The sequence below is a fragment of the Thamnophis sirtalis genome, unplaced genomic scaffold, assembly GCF_051295495.1.
Source record: "Thamnophis sirtalis isolate CommonGarterSnake01/CBP01778 unplaced genomic scaffold, rThaSir2_p1.2 scaffold_14, whole genome shotgun sequence".
In the NCBI taxonomy this organism is placed as follows: domain Eukaryota; kingdom Metazoa; phylum Chordata; class Lepidosauria; order Squamata; family Natricidae; genus Thamnophis; species Thamnophis sirtalis.
In genome coordinates this window covers 42,502,664-42,530,530 of record NW_028261394.1, presented here as the reverse complement: position 1 = coordinate 42,530,530, position 27,867 = coordinate 42,502,664, and the positions used below count along the sequence as shown (strand labels likewise).

The window sequence follows — 27,867 nt, the reverse complement described above, 5'->3', positions numbered from 1 at the left end:
GATGCTCCCGAGGCACTGCCCGAAGCCATCTTTCTGAAATAGGGCCTGGCGATGGCGCTGAATGGACGGCTTCCATCACCGATGCACAGTTCCCGTTCTGCCTTTGGCTGCTGCCCTCCTGTTCAACCCCTTTCCTCTTGGCGTGAAGGAGGAGGTGTGGGAAAGGCCGGCATTTTCCTATTTGCTTTCCTACAATTCACAAATTAAAGCCCACTGCAGCCAATTTGGGGCAGGCGAGGGAAGGGGGGGGGTTCAGAGAAAGAGAGAGAGAGACAGAGATACACACAAAGAGGGAGAGACAGCGAGACAGACAGAGAGAAAGAGAGACAGAGGCAGACAGAGAGACACAGAGAAAGAGACAGAGAGACAGAGAGAGAGAGAGACACACAAAGACACACACACACACACAAACAAACAAACAAACAAACACAGACAGACAGACAGAGAGACAGACAGAGAGACACACAGAGAGAAAAAGATACAGAGAGACACACAGAGAAAGATACAGAGACACACAGAGAAAGATACAGAGACACACACACAGAGAAAGACACACAGAGAGAGACAGAGACAGAGAAAGTGAGAAAGACAGAGAGACACACACAGAGAGAGACAGAGAGACACACAGAGAGAGAAAGATACAGAGAGACACAGAGAGAAAGACACACAGAGAGAGATAGAGACAGAGAAAGCGAAAAAGAAAGAGAGACACACACACATACACACAGACAGATAGTAAGACAGAGACAGAGACACACAGAGAGAGGACACAGAGAGAGAGACACTTAGTGAAAGATACACAGAGAGAGACAGAGACAGAGAAATGGGAAAGACAGAGAGACACACAGATACAGACAGAGAGACAGTAAGACAGAGACAGAGAGACACACAGAGAGAGAAAGATACAGAGAGACACAGAGAGAAAGACACAGAGAGAGAGACAGAGACAGAGAAAGCGAAAAAGAAAGAGAGAGACACACACACATACACACAGACAGATAGTAAGACAGAGACAGAGACACACAGAGAGAGGACACAGAGAGACACTTAGCGAAAGATACACAGAGAGAGACAGAGACAGAGAAATGGGAAAGACAGAGAGACACACAGACACAGACAGAGAGACAGTAAGACAGAGACAGAGAGACACACAGAGAGAAGACACAGAGAGACACACACTCAGAGAGAGAGACAGGCAGAGACAGAGAAAGTGAGAAAGACAGAGAGACACAGAGAGAGAAAGAGACGGACAGACAGACAGACAGAGAGACACACAGAGAGAGAAAGACACACAGAGAGAAAGATACAGAGAGACACAGACAGAGAAAGTGAGAAAGACAGAGACACACACACAGAGAGACAGAGACAGTAAGACAGAGACAGAGAGACACACACAGAGAGAGACACACAGAGAAAGACCCAGAGAGAGACAGAGAAAGTGAGAAAGACAGAGAGACACACAGAGACAGACAGACAGAGACAGAGACACACACACAGAGAGAAAGACACACAGAGAGAGACAGAGACAGAGAAAGTGAAAAAGACAGACACACACACACAGAGAAACAAAGAGACAGTAAGACAGAGACAGAGAGACACACACAAAAAAAGATACACAGAGAGAGACAGAGAAAATGAGACAGACAGACAGACAGACAGACACACACACACACACACACACAGATTAAGACAGAGAGGGAGGGAGGGATGGAGAGGAGCCCCAGTTTGGCAAACAAAGCCAGTGGCTTCAAAACTTCCTTGCTTCCCCATGGCCCTCCCTCTTCTTTTCCGCCTCCTGACTTGAAGGATGTGGACAGTAATTAAAGGACCCCTAAGTTCCTCATTTTCTGGGCCCGGGCCTTTGATCTGAGTGGGGTCAGCCTGCGATTCTCATTGTCCTTCCCTCCTCTTCCTCCCCCCTCCTCCTTCTCCAGCCCTTTTGATGTGAAAAATAGCGCCAACCCATTCTGAAATCAAAAGGGGAGGAGAGGAAGGGAGAGGTATAATAGGAAGCACGGTGGGTCACTCATTCCTTAGAGAGGACCCTGCATATATAGGAGGAAGACCTATGTTTCCATGGTGGGTGGGGGGTAGAGACACCGTTGAGGACAGGAACTTGAGCATCCAAAATATGAGTTTCCATTCTGTTCTGCATGGGGCCTGCCTATCATCCTCCCTCCCTTTCCCTCCCCCCCTCTCTTTCTCCCCCCTCTCTCTTTCTCTCTCCCCCTCTCTCCTCCCTCCCTTTCTCTCTCTCCCCCTCTCCACCCTCTCCCTTTATCCCTCCCTCCCCTTTCTCTCCCTCCCTTCTCTCTCCCCCTTCCTATTTCTCTCACTCCTTCCCCCTCTTCCTCTCTCCCCCTCTCCTTCTCTCTTCCTCTCTCCCCCTCTGTTCCTCTCTCCCCCTCCCTCCCTTTCTCTCCCCCCTCTATCTCCCTCTCTCTCTTTCTCTCTCTCCCCTCCCTTTCTCTCTGTCCCCCTCTCCCCCCTCTCCCTCCCTTTATCCCTCCCTCCCCTTCCCCTCCCTTCTCTCTCCATCTCTCTCTCTGCCTCCCTTCCTCTCTTTCTCTCACTTCTTCCCCCTCTCCCTCTCTCTTCCTCTCTCCCCCTCTCTTTCTCTCGCCCCCTTCCCCTTCTCTCTCTCTCCCTTCCTCCCCCTCTCCCCCCTCTCCCTCCCTCCCCCTTCTCCCTCCCTCTCTCCCCCTTCTTTCTCCTCTCTTTCTCTTCCTCCCTCCTTCTCTCTCTCCCTTTCTGCTCTCCCTCCCTCTTTCTCTCTCTCTCCCTCCCCCTTCTCTCTCCCTCTCTCTTCCGCTCCGTCCCCCCCTCTCCCTGAAGCATTGGGGATATTTTTAAAGTTATCTCTGGTGGGCTTTGTCCCTCTTGCAGGCTGGAGGGATTTTTGGCCTTAATTGTTCCCACATGAGAGAGCCAACATGTTGGATAAGAACAGCGGCCGTCCTTCTGCTGGCTTCACTTGGCCGGCGCAATGGGAGCAGAGGGAGCCTGTTTATGAGGGGATGTTAATAAACTTATAAGGCATCGGCTGCAGGTGGCCACGGGAGGAAATGCCAGCCCAGGTAGGTTAGATAGCGATGGGAAGGCCATTAGTAAAAAATTAAAGGGGCAAAGGGAGGAGGGGCTCCAATCCTGAAGCCACCAAGCGCCATTTAGTTCTCTGTGGGTGGTCATCCTTCGTGCTAGAATGGGTGTTTCTCTTTCTCTCTCTTCCTTTTGCCCTTTCTCTTCCTTCCTTCTTTCCCTCCTTTCTTTTTTGTTCCTTCCTCTCTTTTTCTCTTTCAATCTATCTCCTTCTTTTTGTCTCTATATTGTTCCTTCCTTATTTCCCTTTTCCCTTTCTTCTTTCCTCTTTTTGTCTTCCAATCTCCTGCCTCCCTCTCTTTGTTTCTCTCCTCCCTCCCTCCCTCTCTTTTTCTTCCTTCCTCCCTCCCTCTCTCCTTCCTTCCTCTCTTTTTCTCTTTCAATCTATCTCCTTTTTGTCTCTATCTTGTTCCTTCCTTCCTTATTTCCCTTTCTTTTCCCTTTCTTCTTTCCTCTTTTTCTCTTCCAATCTCCTGCCTCCCTCTCTTTGTTTCTCTCCCTCCCTCCCTCTCTTTTCCTTCCTTCCTTCCTTCCTCCCTCCCTCTCTCCTTCCTCCCTCTCTTTTTCTCTTTCAATCTTTTCCCCCTCTCTATCTTCTCCCTCCCCTTTTACCTCCTTTTTCTTTCCTTCCTTCCCTCCTTTTTCTTTCTTTCCTTCCTTCCTTCCTTCCTTCCTTCCTTCCTTCCTCTCCTTTTCTGTTTCAATCTCTCTCCCTCTCTTTGTCTCTCCTCCCTCCCTCCCTCCCTCCCTCCCTCGCTCTTCCTTCTTTTTCTGCCTTCCTTCCTTCCTTCCTCCCTCCCTCCCTCGCCCTTCCTTCTTTTTCTGCCTTCCTTCCTTCCTTCCTCCCTCCCTCCCTTCCTCCCTCCTTCCCTCCCTTCCCTCCCTCCTGTCTCTTATTCAATATATGTGAAAATATGCCAAAACCTAATCAGATCTCAAAGGTCTAGAGGGAAAAAAGAGGGATTTCTTCTTTGCGTTTAGAAAGCCACGTCTTTTGTAGGTTGCCCTGCTCCCATCAGCCCCCACTCTCCCTCCCTCCCTCTCTCTTTCTCTCTCTTTTTCTCTCCTTAGGTACAGAGAAGCGTCGACCTCTGTTCTCTCCATCCCCAAGGGACGGGCATAAATTTAGTCCCTTCTGGCAGAGCTCCCCCCATTCTGCACGGGGCTGTCAAGGGACCCCATCCCCCTTGGGGGAGGGCAGGTGGTGTTTGCCGAGGTTTTTTATCCAGAGGGGGCCTCCTTTTCAGTCAGGAGGGACCGGCTGTTGCCTGAGGATGGGCTTCCAGCCTCTTCCACAAACGTTTCCCCAGGAAGGTTGCAGAGGTGGTTCATTTCCAGTCTTCCTGCCTTGCCTCCTTTTGAAATGGGCCCTGATCACAATAGACATCCTTGTTTTATTTTTGCAGTTTGGCTGGGTTAAAAAAAGGATACAGTGTATGTGGTACCTTGCTCAATAGTAGTAACCGTGAGAAGGATCTTGGAGTCCTAGTGGACAACCATTTAAATAGGAGCCAGCCGTGTGCTGCAGCTGCCAAAAAAGCCAACACAGTTTTAGGCTGCGTAAACAGAGGGATAGAATCAAGATCACGTGAAGTGTTAATACCACTTTATAAGGCCTTGGTAAGGCCACACTTGGAATATTGCGTTCAGTTTTGGTCGCCACGATGTAGAAAAGATGTGGAGACTCTAGAAAGAGTGCAGAGAAGAGCAATAAAGATGATTAGGGGACCGAAGACTAAAACATATGGGAGAACGGTTGCAGGAACTGGGTAGTGTTTAGTTTAGTGAAAAGAATAGCAATAGCAGTTAGACTTATATACCGCTTCATAGGGCTTTCAGCCCTCTCTAAGCAGTTTACAGAGTCAGCATATCGCCCCCCACAGTCTGGGTCCTCATTTCACCCACCTCGGAAGGATGGAAGGCTGAGTCAACCTTGAGCCGGTGAGATTTGAACCGCTGAACTGCAGATAACAGTCAGCTGAAGTGGCCTGCAGTACTGCACCCTAACCACTGTGCCACCTCGGCTCAGTAGAAGAAGGGGAGACATGATAGCAGTGTTCCAATATCTCAGGGGTTGCCACAAAGAAGAGGGAGTCAAGCTATTCTCCAAAGCACCTGAGGGTAGAACAAGAAGCAATGGGTTGGGAATTGGGAAACTAATCAAGGAGAGAAGCAACTTAGAACTAAGGAGAAATTTCCTGACAGTTAGAACAATTAATCAGTGGAATAGAAGTTGCCTCCAGAAGATGTGAATGCCCCAACACTGGACGTCTTTAAGAAGATGTTGGATAGCCATTTGTCTGAAATGATGTAGGGTTTTCTGCATAAGCAGGGGGTTGGACTAGAAGACCTCCAAGGTCCCTTCCAACTCTGCTATTGTATTGTATTGTATTGATAGTACACCGGCCAGTGGTTGGGGAAGCAGATTCTGCAGACATCCAAGCCTGACTTTGTTTGCAACATTCATGTGTTCCTTTGGCTGTCCTTGACTTAAGACCATAATTGAACCCCTCGATTTCTGGGGTTAAGTGAGAAATTTGCTAAGTAGTTTCGCCCCTGTCATAACAATAGCAATAGCAGTTAGACTTATATACCGCTTCATAGGGCTTTCAGCCCTCGCTAAGCGTTTTACAGAGTCAGCATATCGCCCCCACAGTCTGGGTCCTCATTTCACCCACCTCGGAAGAAGGGAAGGCTGAGTCAACCTTGAGCCGGTGAGATTTGAACCGCCGAACTGCAGAACTGTAAGTCACCTAGTTGGCTTTCATGCCTAAGGTGAGACTAGAACTCACAAACTCACAAACTCCTGGTAATCAGCCCAAGTCACCCAGCTGGCTTTCATGCCTAAGACAGGACTACAACTCCCAGTTTCCTGGTGATCAGTCCAAAATCAGCCAGCCAACGCTCATGCCTAAGGAGGGACTAGAACTCCCTGTATCCTGGTGATCGACCCAAAGTCACCCAGCTGGCTTTCATGCCTTAAGGCAGGACTACAACTCCCAGTTTCCTGGTGATCAGTCCAAAATCAGCCATCCAACTCTCATGCCTAAGGAAGGGACTAGAACTCCCCGTATCCTGGTGATCGACCCAAAGTCACCCAGCTGGCTTTCATGCCTTAAGGCAGGACTACAACTCCCAGTTTCCTGGTGATCAGTCCAAAATCAGCCATCCAACTCTCATGCCTAAGGAAGGGACTAGAACTCCCCGTATCCTGGTGATCGACCCAAAGTCACCCAGCTGGCTTTCATGCCTTAAGGCAGGACTACAACTCCCAGTTTCCTGGTGATCAGTCCAAAATCAGCCAGCCAACTCTCATGCCTAAGGAGGGACTAGAACTCCCCGTATTCTGGTGATCGACCCAAAGTCCCCCAGCTGGCTTTCATGTCTTAAGGCAGGACTACAACTCCTAGTTTCCTGGTGATCAATAGAGAATCAGCCATTCAACTCTCATGCCTAAGAAGGGACTAGAACTCCCCGTATCCTGGTGATCGACCCAAAGTCCCCCAGCTGGCTTTCATGCCTTAAGGCAGGACTAGAACTCCCAGTTTCCTGGTGATCAATAGAAAATCAGCCAGCCAACTCTCATGCCTAAGGAGGGACTAGAACTCCCCGTATCCTGGTCAATGACCCAAAGTCACCCAGCTGGCTTTCATGCCTTAAGGCAGGACTAGAACTCCCAGTTTCCTGGTGATCAATAGAAAATCAGCCATCCAACTCTCATGCCTAAGGAGGGACTAGAACTCCCCATATCCTGGTCAATGACCCAAAGTCACCCAGCTGGCTTTCATGCCTGAGGCAGGACTACAACTCCTAGTTTCCTGGTGCTCAATCCAAAATCAGCCAGCCAACTCTCATGCCTAAGGAAGGGACTAGAACTCCCCGTATCCTGGTGATCCACCCAAAGTTCCCCAGCTGGCTCTCTTGCCTAAGGTAACACTAGATCTCACAGCCTCCCACTTTTTAGCCAGGTGCTTTTCACCGCTACTAGACCAAACCAGCTACACATGTCTACCCAGCATGCCTTTTATAGATTCTCTCTTCCTTTTTGTTCCCAAAGCCAACTTCAAAAATTCCAGCCAAGATGCTGCTAAGTGAGAGTTGTACTTTTCCTTACATTTCTTCTGAACATCTGTACCATTTGCTAGATAACACCGACTCTCCCTCCCTTAAAGGGATTTGGTAATCTTTCACCTGCAGTTGAGCTAAAGATTCATATTTGCTTCAATTATTGATCAAAGCGCTCCACCCTCGCAGTTTTCCCCGCCATCCTGCTCTTCTCTCTTCCAAGAGACAAATCGGATGGGTAGACTCTCGCTTCCCACACACAGGATTTAGCCAGAGATCCCTCTCTGCAGGTAGTCCTCAACTTATGGCCACAGTTGAGCTCAAATTTCCAGTCGCTCAATGAGACATTGGTGAAGCCACGGTGGTTAAGGGACTTAAAGTGAGTATCGCGGTTGTTAAGTAAATCTGGCACCCCTCCTTTGAGTTGGTCCCAAAAGGAGATCATTTATTTATTTATTTATTTATCTATCTATCTATCTATCTATCTATCTATCTATCTATCTATCTATCTATCTATCTATCTATCTATCTATCTATCTATCTATCTGTCTATCTAACTATCTATCTATCCATTCATTCATTCATTCATTCATTCATTCATTTATTTATTGGGTTTATTTGTATGCCGCCCTTCTCCAGGAGGGACTCAGGGCGGCGAACAACTCAAAGGGGAAAGGGAACATAAACAACAGTACACATAATTAAAATACACAAAAATCACACAGCCATACCAGTCGAGACGGGAGGGGAACTCATCAACCCCAGGCCTGCCGGCACAGCCAGGTTTTGATGGCTTTCCGGAAGGCCTGGAGAGAGGTGAGGGTCCGGATCTCCGCGGGGAGTTCATTCCAAAGGGCCGGGAGCTGCTACAGAGAAGGCCCTCCCCCGGGTGGTAGCCAGATGGCATTGGCTGGTGGACGGAACCCGGAGGAGGCTGACCCTGTGTGATCTGACGGGTCTTTGGGAGGTAATTGCCAGCAGGCGGTCTCTCAAGTACCCAGGTCCAATACCACGAAGGGCTTTATAAGTTACGACTAGCACTTTGAAGCGTATCCGGAGACCGATCGGTAGCCAGTGCATCTCGCGGAGGATAGGTGTAACCCTGGGACACTGCAATCCTCATAAGTATGAGTCAGTAGCCAAGCGTCCGGATTTTTTTAATCACGTGACCATGGGGATGCTTCAATGGTCGCAAGTGTGAAAAACAATCATCCGTCACTTTTTTTCAGTGCTGTTGTAACTTGAAGCACCATCAGTCTGTATTAGGACGAGGTCTACACCCAGTTACAGAATGCATAACAACAGAGTTGGAAGGGACCTTAAAGGTCTTCTAGTCCAATGCCTTGCTCGAGCAGGAGGCCTTGTACCCTTCCCCACCGAATGGCTGACCTGTTCTGACCCAGCTCCTCAAGCGTGACAACCCTCTGATGTGAACTCAAAGATTCCTTTAATTAGGAGCGCCGGCAGCCCCGGCAAAAAGTTTCTTTCTCACCGCACTAACAGGACTTTCCGGCAAGGAGATGAATAGCTGTCTGCCACATCTATTCATCTCTGCCTTCTGCCTTTGATCTCCAGAGCATGAGTGGGGCTTCGCTAGCAGCAGTAGCTCTTCCTTCCCAAGGACCGGCCCATAGATTTCCACTGCTCTCCTCTCCTCTGCCTTCTGTGTATCCGCACGCCAGGCACTGAACTCAGCTGTTCCTCCTCTTCCTCATCAGCTACCTCCAAGCCTGGGGGCTGTTGACTCTCCATCTGAGGGCTGATGGATGGCCCAGTCTCCACCCCTCCCTCCCTCCCTTTCTCCCCCCTCTCTCTGCCAGCTCCATTCCCTCTTCCCCCTCAAAGCTCTCAGATTGCCTTGATGCTGACCCTGACTCCCACACTGCCTCCTCCTGGAGGGGCCAGCAGCTGAAACCCACCACATAACCAGTTTCTTCCCCAAAAAACTCCACTGATGGAGCATCCACAAGAGGTTGACTTCTTAGCCTCTGTTCTAAGCAGCTCTTTCATGCATCAGAAGATCCAAGGCTGCCCTGGCCAATTATTCCACATATGATGGGTGCCAGAATCCCAAGAGGTGCTGATGTTATGCAGAATAATGGGAATAGCTGGTTTCTTGGGTTGTCCCTGGTTAATGATCCCATTTCTCCATGGAAACCCAAATCCCGTCTAAATTCATTCTCTCTCTCTCTCTCTCTCTCTCTCTCTCTCTCTCTCTCTCTCTCTCTCTCTCTGTCTCTGTCTCTGTCTCTGTCTCTGTCTCTCTCACTCTCTCTTTCTCTCTGTCTCTATCTGCCTGCCTCCCTCTCTCTCTCTCTCTCACTGTCTTTCTCACTGTCTCTCTGTCTCTGTCTTTCTCACTCTCTCTTTCTCTCTGTCTCTCTCGCTGTCTCTCTGTCTCTGTCTCTCTGTCTCTCTCACTCTCTCTCGCTCTCTTTCTTGTGGTCTCTGTCTCTGTCTCGCTGTCTCTCTCTCTCTCGCTCTCTTTCTTGCTGTGTCTCTGTCTCTCTGTCTCTCTCTCTCTCTCGCTCGCTGTCTCTCTGTCTCTCTCAATCTCTCTTTCTCTGTCTCTCTCTCTGTCTCTCTCTGTCTCTCTCTCTGTCTCTCTCTCTCTGTCTCTCTCTCTCTATGTCTCTCTCTGTCTCTGTCTCTCTCTCTGTCTCTCTCTGTCTCTCTCGCTCGCTGTCTCTCTGTCTATGTCTCACTCAATCTCTCTTTCTCTGTCTCTCTCTGTCTCTCTCTCTGTCTCTCTCTGTCTCTCTCTGTCTCTCTCTCTGTCTCTCTCTGTCTCTCTGTCTGTCTGTCTGTCTGTCTGTCTCTCTCTCTAATTTAACCTTCTTTGAAAATTATAAGTCATTTGCCATACCGGGTCTGCCTAACTGTGATCTGTGCAGCCCGACCTATTAATAGCAGCGGTGCTGCACTGTGAAGTCACGGCATCAATAATCAGTTTTGTGGCTGAGACACACCTTCCATTGTGGTTTGATTAGGTGACGACGTAATTGAGCTTCGGGGCTTAAGTGGATTCAGCGGTCCTGGGTGAGAACAGGAGAATATCGTTAGGTTTCCGCATCCTTCGAAACCTTAGCAGTTCTAATTTTAAATATTTTTTAAGGAGGAGTGACTTCAAGTTAAAACATTGTAAAAGCAGCACACAACCGTCTCTGAAAGATTCAGTTCTGATCCGGGAACATGCCATTATTTTAGGCAAAGAAACTGAAATCTTTCCGGAGAAATGTTTGCATTTCAAGTAGATTATTTAGAGTTCCGTTGTAGAAGGAAACTTTAAAAAAAAAAGGCTCCAATAAATCTGGATTATATTAGTAAAAATGCCCAGTCAATTCTGCAGGCTACTTCTGCTGACGGCCAGCTTCCAGCAGTTTGGCAGTTTGAGTCCCACCAGGTTCAAGGTTGACTCAGCCTTCCATCCTTCCGAGATGGGTAAAAGATCATTAAAAATATAAGTGCTATTGCCCATCCATCCATCCATCATGTGGAGTGTGTCAAAGTGCAGTATCAAAGGTTGACTCTGCCCACTGCCAGCAGTTCAATTCTCACCGGTTCAAAATTGACTCAGCCGTTCATCCTTCCGAGATTGGTAAAACAAGGACCCAGATTGTTGGGGGCAAGAGGCTGACTCTGTAAACTGCTTAGAGAGGGCTGTAAAGCACTGAGAAAGTGGTATATAAGTCTCCTTAAGTGCTATTGCTATTCCTTCCTTCCTTCCTTTCATCCTTCCTTCCTTCCTTCCTTCCTTCCTTCCTTCCTTCCTTCCTTCCTTCCTTCCTTCCTTCCTTCCTTCCTTCCTTTCCTCTGTGATGGTACAATTTAGAATGTAATATTGCAGGCTAACTCTGCACACAGTCTGCAGTTCAATCCATTGACTCAGCCTTCCATCCTTCTTAAGTGGGTAAAATGAGGATCCAGATTGTTGGGGGCAAGAGGCTGACTCTGTAAACTGCTTAGAGAGGGCTGTAAAGCACTGTGAAGCAGTATATGTCTAAGTGCTATTGCCCGTCCATCCATCCATCCATCCATCCATCCATCCATCCATCCATCCATCCATCCATCCATCCATCCATCCATGATGTGGAGTCATTCTATTGCAGTGTTGCAGGCTGGCTCTGCCCACTGCTAGCAGTTCGATTCTCACCAGCTCAAGGTTGACTCAGCTTCCCATTCTTCCAAGGCCAGTAAAATAAGGACCCTCATTGTCGGGGGCAAGATGTGGACTCTGTAAAACTGCTTAGAGAGGGCTGTAAAGCACAGTGAAGCGGTATATAAGTTTAAGTGCAATTGCTATCTTGGTCCCTCTTCTAGGAAGTAAACTCAATCAGCGGGAGAAAAAAAAAAGGTTTGCTTGCAGGCTTAACACCCAAGTCATAATTAGGACCGGGGAGAGAAAGAGGCTCCTTCCTTCCTGAATTAGAAATCAGAGGACGATGAGAACCGACATCTGTTTCTGTTGGAGTTTTTGCTCAATGCTGGAATTCTCCTTAATAAGCTGAGATATTCTGGGGCTGCCTCAGTTAGCAGTTGGGTGCAGAAGCTGTACTCGAGGGGGTAGACAACTTAATGCGCCTGTAATTATCCTGTCATTATTTTGTAATGGGGGATCGGGATTTTTCCAACGCTGGCATTTCCCCACAAAACCTGAAAACAGTCGTCACCTGTACAGCGCAGACGGTCCGAGATCAGAACCCAGGTATGCTCCGTTGTACAGTACAATTAATCCTTGATTTGTTTAATGGCCATTCGAAGTTACGGGACTGGAAAAAGGGACTTCTGGCTCTTTTCCCACATTTAACGACTGTTGCAGCACTCCCATGGTCACGTGATCAAAATTAATTTACCTGGTCTTCAGGTAAATGACTCGTGTTTATGACGGTTGCAGCCTTGGAAAGTCATGTGATTCCTTTTTGTGATTGTTCCGTCAGGCAAAGTCAACAGGTATTGTGGCCTGCCAGTGGCCAGGGGAGCTGGCAGCAGAGTCGGACAGAGAGGAGGTTGGGGAGGAGCATGGGTCAGTCCTGGAGGCTGGGGAAGGCTCGGACGAGGGCTCTGTGTCGGAGGCAGAGAGGGGGCCGAGGCCATCTGGCAGTGATCAGCTGCCTTCGGAGCTAGACAGCAGTGAGGCAGAGGAACAACTGAAGCCTGTTCCCATTGTGCGCATGTGCAGAGCTGCCAGAAGAAAAGAACAACTCAGAAATCAGGGTCGACTTGGGAGTAAAGCCACAGGTGGAAGGTGAATGGCCCCTCCCATAGGAAATAAAAGAGGAGCGAAAGGGGAGGGGACTTTTGCAGGAAATAATTCGTTCGTTCCTTCATTCATTTCAGGAGTGTGAAGATCTGTCCGTGAATCTCAGAGACTCTGTGCCCAGTCTTTCCTTGCACAGCACTGCGTTTGGAAAATATTTACATGGCAGCTTCCCAAGCTAGATAGATAAGGTCTGTGGTCATAAATTCACCTTGGAAAGACCGTTTGCCAGGCCTTTGCTGAATGTCAATGGCAGGGATTCACGTTAATTTAATCAAAGGGGTTTTATTGGGACTAGGAATCTGCCTTGTGCTTTTTGGGGAAGCCTAGGTCAGGGATGCGGTGGCTCAGTGGCTAAGACGCTGAGCTTGTCGATCAGAAAGGTTGACAGTTCAGTGGTTTGAATCCCTAGTGCCACGTAACGGAGTGAGCTCCCGTTCCTTGTCCCAGCTTCTGCCTACCCAGCAGTTCGAAAGCATGTAAAAAAATGCAAGTAGAAAAATAGGCACCACCTTTGGTGGGAAGGTAACAGCGTTGCGTGCGCCTTCGGCGTTGAGTCATGCTGGCCACATGACCACAGAGACGTCTTCAGACAGCACTGGCTCTTCGGCTTTGAAACGGAGATGAGCACTGCCCCTTAGAGTCAGGAATGACTAGCAGTTATGTGCGAGGAGAACCTCACCTTTCTTACCACGGTTGTTAACTGAACCCCGGCATAGGGGAAGTGAATCTCAATCCCCTTGTACCTTAGGTCAGAGCAACAGGGGATTGAGATTCACTTAGTATTAGTATTTAGTATTTAATAAATTTATAGGCCGCCCAATCCCGAAGGACTCCGGGTGGCTTCCCCTATGCCGGGGTTCAGTTAACAACCGTGGTAAGAAAGGTCGTAAAATGAGGCAAAACTCACTTAACCACTGTCTCCCTTTTCAACAGAAGTGTTGGTCTCAGCAGTAGTTGTAAGTCCCAAGGACTACCTAGAGCCGAATTTCCTTTCTCCCCTCCAATGTTTTCTCATCCCCCTCTTCTTCCCCTCTCCGCAAATATTTTGAAATGCTTTTCATGGCGAGTCTCTTCAAGTTAAATAGAATAATTTAATTCGATGCTGTTGAATATTTATCGGAGTCCTTGTTGGCAAAATTACTTTCCAACACAAGTGTCAGGTGAGTCGCAATTATCATCAAAGTGAGTACGCAGAAATTATGGATGGGTTTTTTTGTCTAGGAAAAAGCAGGAACAACTGTTTTGTAAATGCGCACCGTTTTAGGGAAATGAGGCTGCTACTCACCATTGAAACAGCCTTTTCGTCTCTGTCATTTAATTTTGAGCCGAGGTGGCGCAGTGGTTAGGGTGCAGTACTGCAGGCCACTTCAGCTGACTGTTATCTGCAGTTCAGCGGTTCTAATCTCACCGGCTCAAGGTTGACTCAGCCTTCCATCCTTCCGAGGTGGGTGAAATGAGGACCCAGACTATGGGGGGCGATATGCTGACTCTGTAAACCGCTTAGACAGGGCTGAAAGCCCTATGAAGCAGTATATAAGTCGAACTGCTATTGCTATTGCTATTTTGACAAAAGAGGACCACAAAAGTTTGACAAATGTAAGTTTCCTTAAAATCCCAGATTGGGGGGGGGGCATTGTAGGATCGTAGGGCTGCAAAGGGACCTTAAAGGTCTTCTAGTCCAACCCCCTGCCCAAGCCAGGAGAACTTATATCCGTGATGATGAACCGATGCCAGAGGTGGCACGCAGCACCCTCTCTGTGGGCATGCAAACCGTCGCCCCAGTTCAGTTCCGCAGCCCATGGGCGTCCACCTCCCGCCGGCTAGCTGGCCTTCGGGTCTCTGCATCCTTACAGAGGTCCATTTTCCAAAGGCGGTCCATGTGAATACGCGATTTTAGTTTGTGTGTATCCGCGTGACAGCATCTAGATCAGTGTTTCTTCACCATGGCAACTTGAAGATGTCCGGACTTCAACTCCCAGAATTCCCCAGCCAGCATTCTGGGGAGTTGAAGTCCGGACATCTTCCAAGTTGTCAAGATTGAGAAACACTGATTTAGATTAACGAGGCACGGCTTAAAAGATCGTTAATGCTTGGAGTACATTATCAGGTGTTCCCTAATGCAGTTTTGATGAGCTTTCGCGATGCTGCCAGTTACTTTCTTTCTAAACCTTCGCTTGTTCTTGCCTCTTTTGTTTTGCTAGATTCTGGCGGTCATTATTTCACCCAGCTGCTTGACTGCATCCATAACAATCTAAAAAACCCCCAAAAAACCCTCCACATTGTCATTTCCCTTGGCTCCTTTGGTTTCTGAGATACGCTTGCCATTTTCTTTGGGTTGGTGGTTTCACACAAGCTGACCAGTGGTGGGATTCAAATAATTTAACAACCGGGTCCTCTGCCTTAATGACCAGCTGGGTGGGCGTGGGCATGGCCAGGAGGGTGTGACAGGCACCACCCTGGGAGCAAAAATGGTCCGCTGGGGTAAGGGTACGCCGCCCCTCCCCTGCCCCATTTTGAGCCTAGTAGGCCACCCTGCAGCTTCCTGGGAGCAAAAATGGGCCATGTGTTTGTGTGTGTGTGTGTGTGTGTATGTGTGTGTCACACCCCTGCCCCGTTTTTGGCCTAGTAGGCCTCCCTGCACTTACCTGGGAGCCAAAACAGGGTGTGTTGAGACTCCTGGAAGGGGCGGGGCAGGAAGGGGCAAGGCCAGCCAGAAATTTAACAACTGGTTCGCTCGAACCGGCTGAATTCCACCACTGAAGCCGGTGAAGGCGTACCAAACCCCAGATATTAGTTTAAATACAGTAATATGTGTTTTGAAGAACAAAGTCTGTTTGTATATGTGTGTAACTAATATGAGAGTGCGAATGTTTTTGTTTGTCATTTCTGTAGTTATTGTGCTAGTAGTCGCAAGGGGTGGAGCTGAGAGTGTGCAAACATAACATGAATGATGAATGAGATGTTAAGATGTCAACTGCTCATTCCAGGCTAATATACTGGTGATTTTATGCAGCTTTGGAATGAATAGAAATATAATAATGAATTAAATAGGTTCATTATAAGCAAAAAGAGCCAGTTTGGTCTACTGGTGAAGGCAATAGCAATAGCAATAGCAGTTAGACTTATATACCGCTTCATAGGGCTTTCAGCCCTCTCTAAGCGGTTTACAGAGTCAGCAACAATCCGGGTCCTCATTTTACCCACCTCGGAAGGATGGAAGGCTGAGTCAACCCTGAGCCGGTGAGATTTGAACAGCCAAACTGCAGAACTGCAGTCAGCTGAAGTAGCCTGCAGTGCTGCGTTTAACCACTGCACCACCTTGGCTCTAAGGCTAGAGACTGTGAATTCTAGTCTCGCCTTATGCTTGAAAGCTGATTGGGTGGTTTTGGGCCAATCACCAGGAGACAGTGAATTCTAGTTCCACCTTAGGCATGAACGCCAGTTGGGTGACTTTGGGCCATTCGCTAGGAGGCTGAGAGTTCTAGTCTCACCTTTAGGCATGAAAGTCAGCTGGGTGATTTTAGACCAATCACCAAGAGGCTGGGAGTTCTAGTCCTACCTTAGGCCCGAAACTAAGGGTGACCTTGGGCCAGTCACGCTCTCTCAGCCCTAGGAAGAAGGCAATGACAAACCACTTCCAGAATGTTGCCGAGTAAACTCCAGGGACTCATCCAGGCCTTGAGCACTTCTGGGTATTCTGGGAGTTGTAGTCCCAACATTTCTGGAAGTGGGGCAGGCTAATGTAGAAGATGCCAATTTTACAGATGTAAAAGTTGATCCTTGGGCTGCAAAGCGATCCAACTGGTCAGTCCTAGAGGAGATCAACCCTAGCTGCTCTTTAGAAGGCCAGATCCTGAAGATGAAACTCAAGTACTTTGGCTACCTAATGAGAAGGAAGGACTCACGGGAGAAGAGCCTTAATGCTGGGAAAGATTAAGGGCAAAAGAAGAAGGGGATGGCAGAGAATGAGGTGGCTGGATGGAGTCACCGAAGCAGTTGGTGTGAGCTTGAATAGACTTCAGAGGATGGTAGAGGGCAGGAAGGCCTGGAGGAATGTTGTCCATGGGGTTGCGATGAGTCGGACATGACTTTGCAACTAACAACAACAAAACTTGGTGTCTAAAAAAGAGAAGAAGAAGCCAAGCACTCAAATGGGACTGTGATAGATGACAGAAAGTATGTGAGATGCTATGGAGCCGGCAGCTGTTTTTGAAAACACTCCCTTTGGGGTCCCTTTAAAAAAAAAAGAAAGCAATAAAACCTGTAAATATTTCAGATCGTCAGTCAGAAGAATAACGGTGTTCCTTGCGACATGCCTATACACAATGCTGGGATGACGGCCGCCCCATTTCCTCCGCATCAGAGTTCAACCTTGACGGGATTTTTAACGGATTGCTATTAAGCCAGGGTCTTTGTTGTGTGATAAGCTGACATTGTCCTCGGTATTTCTCTGGTGTGATTTTCCTTTACTTTGCTGAGGCTCGGGAGAATTAAACCATTAAGGACTGATTACAGCAGCTAATTGTAATTTGCTCCAAGGGGAAGGATGGTTGGAGGAGGCTGTGATGTGTAGCGGTGGGAAGAGAAGACATCTTGGCTCAAAGCAGCAGGTGCCACCTCAGTTGCCATCTTCATATGGTCCTCTCCTGTCCTCCTCCTCCGTTTATTTTCCCACTCTTCAACCAAACTCTTTGCTCTCCTGCAGCTTCATTCCACAATTTGGGGTCCTGAAATCTAGAATAGTAGAAAACCAGTCCTTGCCTTCCCTTCAGGACCTTGAAGAGCGCTGTTGTGTTCATCCTGTCTTCGCCAAACTGAACATCTCAAGGTCTTCAAGCTGCCTTCATAGAACGTCGTGTATACTTCTCAGATCATCTGTCTTGCTCTTTCCTGGACTAATTCATCCTCCCCCCAAAAAATCTTATTATTATGGTGTCTCTACCTGGGCGTGTATATGAGGTAGGGTTTGACTAATGTAGAATAGGGTGAGACCTTCAGGTAGAATGATATTTCCATTGACTTTGTCATGTAGCCATGGTGCATTATGAAGTCATCCTAAATTGTGAATAACAGTTTCAAGATAATAGAGTAGAGTAGAGTAGAGTAGAGTAGAGTAGAGTAGAGTAGAGTAGAGTAGAGTAGAGTAGAGTATGGTAGGGTATGGTAGGGTATGGTAGAGTACGGTAGAGTACGGTAGAGTACGGTAGAGTAGAATAGAATAATAAATGAATAGAATGGAGTGGAATGGAATGGAAACTTTATTGTAACTTTAAATGTACACTAATTAACATACATTAAATGAAATTTCATTCCATTCAGCTCTCAAAAGGTAACCATAATGCCTGAAGACTCATACACAAACACATGACACCGAAAAACATCACAATCTAAGATCCCTTTTCAACAGCCCATGCTGGGAAAAATAGGGATGAAGACCAGATAAACAAGCAGAAAACAATACCTTAATCAAGGAATACCCTAATAATGGAGAAAACTACACCTTCACCAATGTTTGCAGGGCAAGCTATTGTATATAAACAGGGAGTAAACCCCAAACTCACTTTACTCTACTCTACTCTTCTCTGGATCAGCCGAGGTGGCGCAGTGGTTAGGGTGCAGTACTGCAGACCACTTCAGCTGACTGTTATCTGCAATTCAGCGGTTCGAATCTCACCGGCTTAAGGTTGACTCAGCCTTCCATCCTTCCGAGGTGGGTGAAATGAGGACCCAGTCTGTGGGGGCGATATGCTGACTCTGTAAACCGCTTAGAGAGGGCTGAAAGCCCTATGAAGCGGTATATAAATTGAACTGCTATTGCTATTGCTATCCCTTTCATCTGTGTTATAATCCAAGTACTTCCTCTTCTATCTTGGTTTTACAAAAACACACTCTGGTTTTAGGACTAAGGTGTGTTTGATGGCTGCAAAGGTGTACAGTATTGAGGGCATCTAGCTTATATTTAGAAGAGCCAGTTAGCAATAGCAATAGCAGTTAGACTTATATACCGCTTCATAGGGCTTTCAGCCCTCTCTAAGCGGTTTACAGAGTCAGCATATTGCCCCCAACAACAATCCGGGTCCTCATTTTACCCACCTCGGAAGGATGGAAGGCTGAGTCAACCCTGAGCCGGTGAGATTTGAACAGCCGAACTGCTGAACTAGCAGTCAGCTGAAGTAGCCTGCAGTACAGCACTTTAACCACTGTGCCAGCTCGGCTCAAGTTAGTCTAGTGGTTAGAGCACCAGGCTAGAAACTGGGAGACGGTGAGTTTGTCCTGTCTTAACAAACACTGGTTGTTGGTTTTATTTTCTGTTTGACCCCTGAAATAAGCGCTTGGCCTTATTTTCGGGGAGGTCTTATTATTTTTGATAGGAGGCGGCAAGCATGGTCACCTCACGGCTGCTGCTGTGTTGCAATATTTTCAGGGAGGGCTTATTTAAGCGCATGGGCTCAAAAGCCCAATTGGGCTTATTATCCAGGGAGGTCTTATTTTCGGGGGAACACGGTATTCTCCGAAAGCATTTTTTGCCCTCCGATAAAATGCTTCCTTTTGAAGTTCTCCGCATCCTTAAATTGATGACGTCACATGCCTTCTTCATGCAATACTTTCAGGACAGAAGCAATTTCCCCTTTCTCCAAGGGGAATAAATTAAGACAGTTGTTTAAAGGGTGTTCTCTAACTTAGCCCAGCCACACACGCTGGAAGTGTGTGTTGTAGGTGTGTTTAATTTTCTGCTTTGATCCCCTTAGGAAGAATGTTGAAAGGGAAACGCCTGTAAAGAAAATTATGCTTTTAAGTTGCTTTTTGCAACTTTGTCATCAAGGTGTACTTTCGCCAAATGTAATCAGGCAAATGCACTTAACATAAAGAGGAGGAAGTTTTGTGAGTCCCTTTGTGCAGTTTTCCTCCTCCTCCCCTTTTCTGCACAAAAGAATTTCATTCCAGTCCCCCTCCTTCCGACGTACCTTTCTAATGTATTTTTATGAGGTGGGATTTCAGTGGGCACCTTTTATTCTCTTTATAATTGTGGAGGAGATGCAGCTTGCTAGTCAGAGAGCTTAAGTGTAGCTTCCCAGGAACAGTCCAATAAGTAGAATCTTTGCCATAATCTTGGCATGCCTCAAATGCTTATACATTTTTTGACTCCTCTTCCCCTTTTCCGTCTCTGCCCAAACACAGCTTAGCATCCATTAGATGCACTAAGCGAGCGAGAGAGAGCAAATTAACTTGTGGAAGACACATCATGACATTCCTGGGCATCGTTTTGAGGCGAAAATGTACATTGTGGAAAGTGATGTCTCCTGTGGTAAAACAGTGGGGCTATTGTCCGCCTCCCGACTGCCCCCCTCCCCAGTTTCTAGCTCTTTGGGATGGGTTAGAAAACTGGAATAACAAGTTTGATCCATGATGAACATCAATAAAGGAGAACATTTGTCACTCAGGGTTGACGTGAGAGTCCTTGGTGCTCTCTGAGCTTGCTTGTTTTCTTGCAGACGTTTCATGACCCAACTAGGTAACATCATCAGAGCTAGAAGGATGCGGGCTTTGCAGGGAGGAAGAAGAGGAAGAAGAGGAGGAGGAGGAGGAAACTCTGAGGTCTTTGATGCTCTCTGAGCTTGCTTGTTTTCTTGAAGACATTTCATGACCCAAACCAAGTGATATCATCAGGGCTAGTAAGGAATGGGATTTATTCCAAATTTATATTGGACCGTATTTATATTTGTATTTATATTGTATTTATATTTATATCTTAAGGTGGTGTTTGGAGGTTCTTTGTTTAGAAGAAGTCAAACAGCCCAACCAAAGAACCTCTAAGATCACTCCCAGGGCAAGCCACTGGAATGTAAACTGAGAGCAAATGCCATTCCTTACTAGCACTGATGCCGTTACCTAGTTTGGGTCATGAAACATTTGCAAAAAAGCAACCAAGCTTGGAGAGCACCAAGGATGATCAACGCTAACAAGAAGGAACACAGAGAAGTCAAAAACCGTGAAGGAGGTTCAAGTATTGTTTGTTTGTTTAATCACTGAGTTTGTAATTGTTGTGGTCCACCAGCAGTCAACGGACCTGGCAGTAGAGTTGAACAGTGAGGAAGTTGGGGAGGAACATGGGCCAGTCTTGGGGGCTGAGGAAAGCTCAGACGAGGGCTCTGTGTCAGAGGCAGAGAGGGAGCTAGACAGCAGTGTGGCAGAGGAACAGCTGGAGCCTGTTCCCAGTGTACGCATGCACAGAGCTACCGGAAGACAAGAGCAACTAAGAAAGCATGGTTGACTTAGGAATAAAGCCACACCTTGGAGGTGAATGGCCCCTCCCATGGGACACAAAAGAGGAATGAATGGGGAGTGGACTTTTGCAGGAAACAATTCATTCCTTTGGTCGTTTCAAGAGTGGGAAGGTCTGTTTGTGACAGGGGTGGGTTTCTCGCCCCGTTCCAACCGGTTCGGTTGGAACGGGGCCGGTGGCGTCCTCGTGCACGCGTGTGGTGCACGCATGTGTACTAGCGTCTGTGCGACGCTCCAGCTGCTCCTGGAGGATCGCGCAGGCGCTGTATGCATCCTGCGCATGCGTGGAAGCGCAGAACTTGTCAAAACCGGGTAAGGAGCATGGGTGGGCGGGTGGGCCCTTCGCCGTTCCCAGAAGTTACTTACTTCCGGGTTCGCCGACCAACCGGTTCGCAGGGATCGCCACGAACCGGTTGAAACCCACCCCTGGTTTGTGACTATAAGAGACTCTGTGCCAAGTGTTGCCTTGAGTTTGGAAACTAGTTATCTGGCAGCTCTCCAAGCGAGATAAGGTTTGTGTTGATAAACATTCCTCTGAAAGACCGTTTGCTAAGCCTTGCTGACTGTGAATGAAAGGAATTCACAGTCGTGTAAATAAAAGAGGTTTTGCCGGGACCAAGACTCTGCTTCATGCTTTTTAAGGAAGCCTGGGTCAGAACAGTAATGTACAAAAGACATCAGCATCCACATACGCCTATCCCAGATCCTTGGGAAGGACTCAATAGGCGGATAAAAATACCAAATTCAGCCCAAACATCTGACGGGCAGCACCACATATTAATAAAGTTCTAGGAATTCCACCCTCGAAAACACTTGCTTCTGTCATCCATGAGTATGTGTTAGGCAATTAACACCATCTCCTGATTTATTATCTTGTCACCTTGTCACGACTGACAGATTTTGAGGAGGGTCCGGGACTCCTGTCTCGCTTCCAAGCAAGGAAAGAGCTATGAATAAGCTGGATTCAGCGGGGAATTGTGACACCGATTTCAGCGGTATTATAACAAGGATATAACATCATCTCAAGAAGGATTGTACTTGTCATCAGAGCTCCATCTTTGAAAAGGGAAAAGGGTGTGTGTGTGTTTGTGTGTGTGTATACAAATGGCTCCCCTTGCAATGTACAGTATTTTTGATTCACTCCATTCACAGAAACTAGCAAACGATTCAAAGAAGGGAAGTTGCCTCTTCAGCAAAGGGTTTTGTGGGGCCCGTGTGAGATGTGTCATTAGATTGTGGGAGGCTGGCTCATCCCTGTTAAGTATGAAAACCCCATATCATGAACTCAGACATAGAATAACTTTATTGTCACTTTAAATGTACACCAATCGGCGTGCATTAAAATGAAATTTTGTGGCATACAGTTCTCAAAGGGGCACCGCCTCCAATATACACTACATTGTTGTTCCATTTCCATTCCATTTCCATTTATTAGACTTGTATGCCGCCCTATTCCCCGGAGGGACTCAGGGCGGCGAACAGACATATGTTAGTTGGGAAGTCACGTCCGAGCAATTGCAATCCCCATGGACAATGTTCTTCCAAGCCTTCCTGTCCTCTACCATCCTCTGGAGTCCATTTAAGCTCACGCCGACCGCTTCGGTGACTCCATCCAGCCCCCTCATTCTCTGTTGTGCCCTTCTTCTTTTGCCCTCCATCTTTCCCAGCATTGTCTCTTCTCCAGGGAGTCCTTCCTTCTCATTAGGTGGCCAAAGTATTGGAGTTTCCTCTTCAGGATCTGGCCTTCCAAAGAGCAGTCAGGGTTGATCTCTTCTAGGATTGACCAGTTTGATCACCTTGCAGTCCAAGGGACTCGCAGGAGTCTTCTCCAGCACCAGAGTTCAAAGGCCTCCATTCTTTGGTGCTCAGCATTCCTTATGGTCCAACCTTCACAGCCATCCATTGCAACTGGGAAGACCATAGCCTTGACTAGACACACTTTTGTTGGCAGGGTGATGTCTCTGCTTTTTAGTAGGATGCCTAGATTTGCCATCGCTTTCCTCTCCAGGAGCGAGCATCTTTTAATTTCTTGGATGCAATTCCCATCTGCAGTGATCTTGGAGCCCAGGAAAATAAAATCTGTCACTACCTCCATTTCTTCCCCATCTATTTGCCAGAATTTTCTCTTCGGGGTTGATAAGAAACAAATTTGGGGTCCGTCCATGTCATGTCCTCCTTTCCAGGGTTATCGGCCAAAAATAGTTCATCTTTTGATTCATACTAGATTCCATACATGCAAAACAACCTTGCAGACATTGGTTTTAGCCAAGCTTCTGACTTACTTTTATTTCTAAAATTATTTTTTCTTCTTCTTCTTCTTCTTCTTCTTCTTCTTCTTCTTCTTCTTCTTCTTCTTCTTCTTCTTCTTCTTCTTCTTCTTCTTCTTCTTCTTCTCCTTCTCCTCCTCCTCCTCCTCCTCCTCCTCCTCCTCCTCCTCCTCCTCCTCCTCCTCCTCCTCCTCCTTCTCCTTCTCCTTCTCCTTCTCCTTCTTCTTCTTCTTCCTCCCCCCTCCTCCTCTTCTTCCTCTTCCTCTTCCTCTTCCTCTTCCTCTTCCTCCTCCTCCTCCTCCTCCTCCTCCTCCTCCTCCTCCTCTTCTTCTTCTTCTTCTTCTTCTATTTCTCCTCTCCTAGTCCTCCTCCTCCTCCTCCTTCTCTTCCTCCTCCTCCTTCTTCTATTTCTCCTCCTCCCTCCTCCTCTTCTTCCTCTTTTTCTCCTCCTCCTCCTCCTCCTCTTCTTCCTCTTTTTCTCCTCCTCCTCCCCTCCTCCTCCTCTCCTCCTTCTCCTCTGTTGTGAAGCAAACCACCATCTTCCATCTTCATTTTCTTTTCACAAATGTCTCTGAGCCTCAGGCAGATTCCATCAGCAATAAAAAGCCTATGGAAATAGGAAATAAAAATGGAGCATTCCTGCAATCCAGGGCTTTGTACTCACCTGTTTGGGGGGGGGGGAGGGGAGACAAAAGGATGGCGATTCCTAGAAGGGTTGAGTCCCTCCTGAGGTGATATCCTGGAGCTACTAAGAGTCACCATGCTCAAATTGCCTGATCTTAGCCTTTCTCGGTTGTTATTTTTACAACAGGAAAATGCAGGTTTTTCGAGAAACAATTTAAGAGGGACCTGGAACAAAGAAGTGGGTGTTTTGTGAGTGGCCTGTTTCCCAGAATAACAGAGTTGGAAGGGACAATGGGTGTGCGTAAACGCACCAGAGTGCCTACCGACCCTGTCCTAATATTCCCTTGTATTTGTATCCATTTCTTGTATTCATAATCATGTTTATACATATATCGGTACTCTAATTCAAAGTCTTCTACCCAGCCCCCAACTCAAACAGGAGACCCTTATACTATTCCAGAGAAATGCTTGTCCAATTTCTTCTTAAAAACCTCCAGCATTGGAGCATTGGAGCATTGGAGCATTGGAGCACCCATAATGTCTGGGGGCAAATTATTCCACTGTTGAATTGTTCTCACTATCAGGAAATCCCTCCTTATTTCTAGGTTGCTTCTCCCTTTGATTCATTCCCATCCGTTGCGTCTTCTTCTGCCTTCAGGTGCTTTGGAGAATAGGTTGACTCCCTCATCTTTGAGGCAACCCCAGATTAGTCACTTTTCCTGGGAGAGCCATCACCTCCATCTCTGATGTCAATGAACCTATTTCTAAGTTCAGGAACAACTAAGGATGTATGATCCTTAGCAGAGAAATACCTAGCAGGTACTAACTTCTTACTCGGATCAACATGCCCAGAGCAGTGCTTTTCAAGCTTTGTGAGGTGAGATGTGTGGACTTCAACTCCCGGAATTGTCATAAATACGTACTACCTGCTTCTTACTTTGATTAACATCCTGGAAGTCAGCTAAAGTTTACGAGGGGTTGCCATCTCTTTCCCCTTTCTCCTTCTCCCTCCCTCTCTCTCCTTCTCCTTCTCCGCTCTTTCTCTCTCCCCTCCACTCCCCAATTCCTGTCCACCTGTCTTTTTCTGTAAAACACATTCACACATATTGTGGGCAGTGTGGAAGATGGTCTTCATGGAGACACAAGCTCTGTTGCAAAAGGGACTTAAAGCACGTTTTAAGTCCAGAACAGCCCACTAACTCTCAGAAGTAGCTTGAACAGACATCTCCCCAATTCAATGAAGTATAAGGAGGAGTTGGAGAAGGACAGCATAACCGAACGGGCCAATCTTAATAAAAGTAGCCTTAGAGTTTACAGATTAACAGAGTTGGAAGGGACCTTGTAGGTCATCTTCCAAAAACCCACCCACCCACTCAAGCAGGAGACCCTACACCATTTCTGACAAATGGCAGTCCAGTCTCTTCTTGTAAGCTTCCAGTGATGAAGCTACCACAACTTCTGAAGGCAACTTCTGTTCCATGGGTTGATTGTTCTCACTGTCAGAAGGTTCTTCCTTATTTCCGGGTTGAATCTCTCCTTGTTCAGTTTCCATCCATTATTCCTTGTCTGGCCTTTGGGTGCTTTGGAAAATAGCTTGACCCCCTAACTCCTCTCTGTGGCCGTCCCTCAAATATTGGAAGACTGCTATCATGTCTCCCCTGGTCCTTCTCTTCTCTAGACTAGTCTTGCCCAGTTTCTGCAACCATTCCGAGGTGGCGCAGTGGGTAGAGTGCAGTACTGCAGGCCACTTCAGCTGACTGCTATCAGCAGTTCAGCGGTTCACATCTCACCGGCTCAGGGTTGACTCAAACTTCCATCCTTCCGAGGTGGGTAAAATGAGGACCCAGATTGTGGGGACAATATGCTGACTCTGTAAACCGCTTAGAGAGGGCTGAAAGCCCTATGAAGCGGTATATAAGTCTAACTGCTATTGCTATTTTTCATATGTTTTAGCCTCCAATCATCCCCTAATCATCCTGGTTGCTCTTCTCTGCACTCTTTCTAGAGTCTCAACATCTTTTTAAATAGTTTTAGCCTTCCTGTAGGGCTGATTTCCTGGTCTGATTTATGTAGTAGGGATAACACATGTACAGAGTGGGGTTTTTTTTAAAGGTAGTTTCTTTAGGATATCATTTTCCGTGCTGTGATGTTAAAACTTAGCAACTAGGCTTCTGTTCATTGTGCCAAAACACACCAGACCAGAGTCCTGGGTTGTGCAACCACTGACACACACCTACATATATATGTGTGCCTGTACATACGTATGTGTAAAAATGCACAGATAATTCTTAAAAATTTCCATAGGAATTGGCTGAGCTATTATTGATTCACCGAGCACGGCAAAACATCACTGCATGAATTAGCAAACAGCTGTTTCTAATTTGAGTTTAGAACTGTACACAGAGGAACTTGTTTTAGTGTTCACTCCTTTCATTTATAATGAATTTTAATCACCGCTACAGGTGAGAAAAATGTAGAAACAAGCTTGTATCTTGTGGAAGAAACAAAGGAGAGACAGATGCTAACAGATTTACAGTCTGTGATAAAAGGAAATGTTTTGGTACACTTTACATGTAATTAGGGTGCAGCTGTTTGCGGTCCCAAACCGTGATGCTCCGAAGAATATACTGTCTCTTCGAGCCCGGAGGGAGCAGAGCGAGAATAGTGATCCAATCCTGAAAGCATTGCATTTATTCCTGAATCTCACATAAAACTTTCTCTGCTCCACCCTTCTTCACATCCTTTATGGAGGAGGATGGTGCAACTTGCTAAAGGAAATTCATTTGGGGGGGGGTGGCGGCAGCGAAGGGGGTCTGATTCTATCCTGAGTTTGATTTGAAGTATTTATCTCTCGACCCAAGGGTTTCGGAGTTTAATCAGGGAGTCGGTTCCTTGATTGACAGGGCAGTTCAATGCATGGATGCAAACCAGCTAGAGTTCAATGATTTTGTCCCAAGGAGTGGCAAAGGCGGAGGGGGAGGGGGGGAGAGAGAGGGAGAGAGAAAGGGAGGGAAAGAGAGAGAGAGAGGGAGGGAAAAAGAGAGGGAGGGAGAGGGAGGGGGAGGGAGGGAAAGAGATAGAGGGAGAGGGGGGAGGGGGAGAAGGAGAGGAAAGGAGGGAGGGAGAGGGAGAAAGGGAGAGAAAGAGAGAGAGGGAGGGAGGGAAAGAGTGGGGGCGAAGAGAGAGGGAGGGAGGGAAAGAGAGGAAAAGAGGGAGGGAGAGAGGGAGAGGGTGGGAGGGAGAGGACTGAAGGCAGGGAGAGGGAGGGAAGGAAAGAGGGAGGGAACAAGATAAACAGGGAAAGAGAAGGAGGGAGGAGTGTGTGTGTTTATAGGTAATAATTAGGCTGCTTTTTATGGATATTTTGGGAAAGGATTTCTTGATTAGAACCATCTTTTCTAAGCTGCCTAGACAAGATTTTTCACTGGAAAATGGGCAGCCCTGATCTTTAGAAGAGATGCAGGCAGTCCTTGACTTGTGACGATCCTTAGTGGTTAAGTGATCCAAATCGTCCCTACCGCCTCACCTGAGCCAGGCCGAGGTGGTCGAATTGCACCCCTGCCTCCGTGGCACCGGGCAGCTTACGAACAGGGCAAAGCCAATCCATTAATTCAGCCAAGTGTACCCCGAAATGTACAACAGCTAAATTCAAATATCTTTTCCCCTCTTCATTACCTCTTGGTTCTCTCTTTTTTTTTGAAAAACAAAATATTTTTTGTGGCACTGAAGCCCCGTCGAAAAGACAAATGAGGTCTGGGTATGATTTATATGATGGTTTGAAGAGCCTTCTTGTCACGAGAGGATGCAGCGTGTTTATTTGGGTGCATCCTGTTTGCAATTAGCTTCCTTGTGATGAAGATAAATGTAGGTAGTCTTGTAAAAGGCACCGAACATTAAGCGGCTAAATAACTGCACTGTTTAGTGATGGATTATTGACTGCTTGTTGTGGACATAGCATTGACCTCCGCATCTTTCTCAACCCATCTTCTTTTCATCAACCGCTTAACGTCTTTCTCCTCCGAATTAAACTTCTATCGCGGGGATGCTGCAACCATCAGAAGTGTGAAAACCCGTCGTAAGTCACTTTTCCGTGCCATTGTGACTTTGAACAGTCACTCAAGGAATGGTTGTACATCCAGGACTCTCAGTGGGTTGAAGAGCAGACCCTCTTAATGTTTTAACCAGTGGTGAAATTCATTTTTTTAAACTACCAGTTCTGTGGGCGTGGCAGGGGAAGGATACTGCAAAATCCCCATTCCCTCCCGATCA

At 47.2% G+C, this 27,867-nt stretch overlaps 1 protein-coding gene and 1 pseudogene across 3 annotated transcripts in view; both read left to right on the top strand.

Moving 5' to 3' along the window:
• The window catches only part of ZNF423 (zinc finger protein 423), a 310,184-nt gene that overhangs the window by 112,281 nt on the left and 170,036 nt on the right, over window positions 1-27,867 (top strand). The gene's annotated exons all lie outside the window — the stretch shown is intronic.
• LOC148042817 (uncharacterized) overlaps window positions 7,117-27,867 on the top strand; it is a 24,116-nt pseudogene continuing 3,365 nt past the window's right edge.